Source organism: Gekko japonicus, unplaced genomic scaffold (genome assembly GCF_001447785.1).
Source record: "Gekko japonicus isolate JY-2015 unplaced genomic scaffold, Gekko_japonicus_V1.1 scaffold1293, whole genome shotgun sequence".
In the NCBI taxonomy this organism is placed as follows: domain Eukaryota; kingdom Metazoa; phylum Chordata; class Lepidosauria; order Squamata; family Gekkonidae; genus Gekko; species Gekko japonicus.
Genome location: NW_015164224.1, coordinates 187,041 through 190,270, shown reverse-complemented (window position 1 = coordinate 190,270; position 3,230 = coordinate 187,041).

The window sequence follows — 3,230 nt, the reverse complement described above, 5'->3', positions numbered from 1 at the left end:
AGCGATTTGGCTACTGCATAAATTAGTTTGCTCTGGAGCCATCCTTCCTGAGCCAAGGCAACAATGTGTGAGCCGTAGGCTAAAAAAACTGTGAGCTGGCTCACACTAACTCAGCTTAGAGGGAACGCTGGTCAGGAGGTGGGAGGCTTCAAAGAATGGTTGGAGTCAGAATGCAGAGACACAACACAACTAAGTAACAACAGTATATCCTGTGGTGGCAATAGCGCTACAACAACGATAGAATGAACAATCGCAACATAGACTTCCGATGAATTATATCATCACAATATTACAGTAGGATTTGAACAGAGGTTTTATCCCACATATAATGTTCTCAAAGACAGAGAAGCATGGTTCTTCATGCTAATACTCTTTATTGATGTGTTTTCTAGATAATTTCCACGTTTCCACTTTGTGAGCTACTGGCATTGAAGTGCTGAACCAGCGATTTGGCTACTGCATAAATTAGTTTGCTCTGGAGCCATCCTTCCTGAGCCAAGGCAACAATGTGTGAGCCGTAGGCTAAAAAAACTGTGAGCTGGCTCACACTAACTCAGCTTAGAGGGAACGCTGGTCAGGAGGTGGGAGGCTTCAAAGAATGGTTGGAGTCAGAATGCAGAGACACAACACAACTAAGTAACAACAGTATGTCCTGTGGTGGCAATAGCGCTACAACAACGATAGAATGAACAATCGCAACATAGACTTCCGATGAATTATATCATCACAATATTACAGTAGGATTTGAACAGAGGTTTTATCCCACATATAATGTTCTCAAAGACAGAGAAGCATGGTTCTTCATGCTAATACTCTTTATTGATGTGTTTTCTAGATAATTTCCACGTTTCCACGTTTCCAGGAGAAACCTTCTTCTAAGCAGATCCCTTCATTCAAAAACAACCGACAATGTCAAAAATTCTTATAGACAAAATCCCACAATTTCAGTTCCACGGCATCAGTATTTCTCTTAAGGTGAGACAAGAGTTCACAAAATATATAAACTGGCTACAGGCCTGCAATCTTTATGACTCAAAGTGCCTTAGCAGGGAGAACCATGCTTCTTTGTCTCTGCCTTACAGGCCCTGCGGAATTGCATAATGCCCTACAGGGCCCTGATGGTATTTGACAAAGAGTCCCAGCAGGCCCATGACAGTGGGATATCTTTAGGGCCAGGGACCATCTATTCGTGAGCATGTGTGTATATCCTCGAACTCAAGAAATGTGTGATACAAATTCCTTAAATATACACATAACATGGGAAATTATTCAGAGTAGGCAATAAAGAAGAAGAGTTGGTTTTTATACCCCGCTTTCGTCAAGAAGTCTCAAAGTGGCTTACGATCACCTTCCCTTGTTCTCCCTACGACAAGCACCTTGTGAGGTAGGTGTGGATGAGAGAGTTCTGAGAGAAACTTTGACTGGCCCAAGGTCCCCCAGCAGGCTTCATGTGGAGGAGTGGGGAATCGAACCCAGTTCTCTAGGTTAGAGTCTACTGCTCTTAACCACTACACCATCCTGGCTAGTGGATGGAAGGAAGAAAAGATAAATACCTCAACTAGCCCTGTTAATGCTGACTGGCATGGCAGTATTTCAACTATGCCTTTTTGCTAGCTCTCCTTCCTGTACAGTATTGCAGGACTAGATTTGGGGCTCTATAGGAGTTAAAACACCACATTGTGTCTTGTCATGCCAAGGCTGGACTGCTAAACAAGGTTTTATGAAAGTGACTTGGAATAGGAGGTCAGAGAAGCAGCAGACGATACAGAGAAGCTAGTCCGACCCTTCAGGACCTTGGAGAGCTCACAGAAACAGCAGAGAGGTTGCTCCAGCACCGTCCCAAACACCAACCAAATCCTACCTCATGTTGCTGAGCAGAAATAGGGCACTGTTGTCAAACACTTTTCCTCCTTGTGAAAAATACCTCCTTGGTGTGTACGTGTGGAGGACTTTGAACTGGGGCAATGGACCAAGTCTGAATGAGTCAGAGAACATCACCTTCACTCAGAATTAGCTTCATGACACGGCTGCTCAGCCGAATCTGATGGGCTATTGGGCAAAGACATAATTAGAAACCTTGCCAGTTTTTGCAGCCATGCCACTTCAATTTGAGGATCAAACCCCATCATGTTTATTTTATTTTTTCCCCAGTTCTCTAAAAGGTTTTATTTTGTTTTTGTTGTTGTTGTTCAGTCACACAGTGGAGTCCATCTTTTCACAACCCCATGGACCACATCACACCAGGCCCTCCAATCCTCTGTCGTCCTCTGGAGTTTGCTTAATTTCATGTCTGTTGCACTGATAACACTGTCTAACCATCTCATCCTTTGCCGTCCCCTTCTTCTTTGACCTTCAATCTTTCCCAGCATCAGGGTCTTCTTCTCCAGTGAGGGCTCCCTTCTCCTTTGGTGGCCAAAGTCTTTGAGCTTCAGCTTCAGTATCTGGCCTTCCAGGATAAGTTGGGGTTGATTTCCTCTAGGATTGACTGATTTGATCTCCTTGCAGTCCAAGGGACTCTCAAGAGTCTTCTTCAGCACCATAATTTGAAAGAATCTATTCTTCGGCGCTCGGCCTTCCTTACAGTCCAACTCTCACAGCCATACAGTACTACTGGGAATACCATCGCTTTGACCATGCGGACTTTTATTGGCAGGGTGATGTCTCTACTTTTTATTATGCTGTCTAGGTTTGCCATCGCTTTCTTCCCAAGGAGCAGGCGTCTTTTAATTTCATAGCTGCTGTCACCGTCTACAGTGATCTTGTTTTCTACATATACGTTAATCCATGATCTCATATGGGATTGGCTTCAGCAGCTCTGCCTCTTTGCCATTGGTTCTCACGAAGTGTGCTTCTTTTCGAGGAGCGGTCTGGTGTTCAAACCAAGTGCCTTTCTTTTTCTTTCATTTCCTTCACACACTGCAAGAAGCTGTCTCTCCTTTTAGAATGCCTGAGATGCTCAATATGCACATCAGTTCTCTTGGCAAGGATCTTGCCCTTCTTTTTCACAACAATACTGACAGCATGCTGGGTGATGTTGTACACCCTTCCTGTTTTTCCATGGCAACATTTGTGGGGCGTGTCTTTCTGAACTGTGCCCATGCCCTTCATGCCCACAATTATCACCCTTCCCAGAATTGAGCATGTAGGTGGACAGTGGGAAAACCCCATGTTTGCAGAAGGGTCTTGAGAACTGTTATGATCTGGGCTGTGCAAGCAAAGGCCTAGCAGAC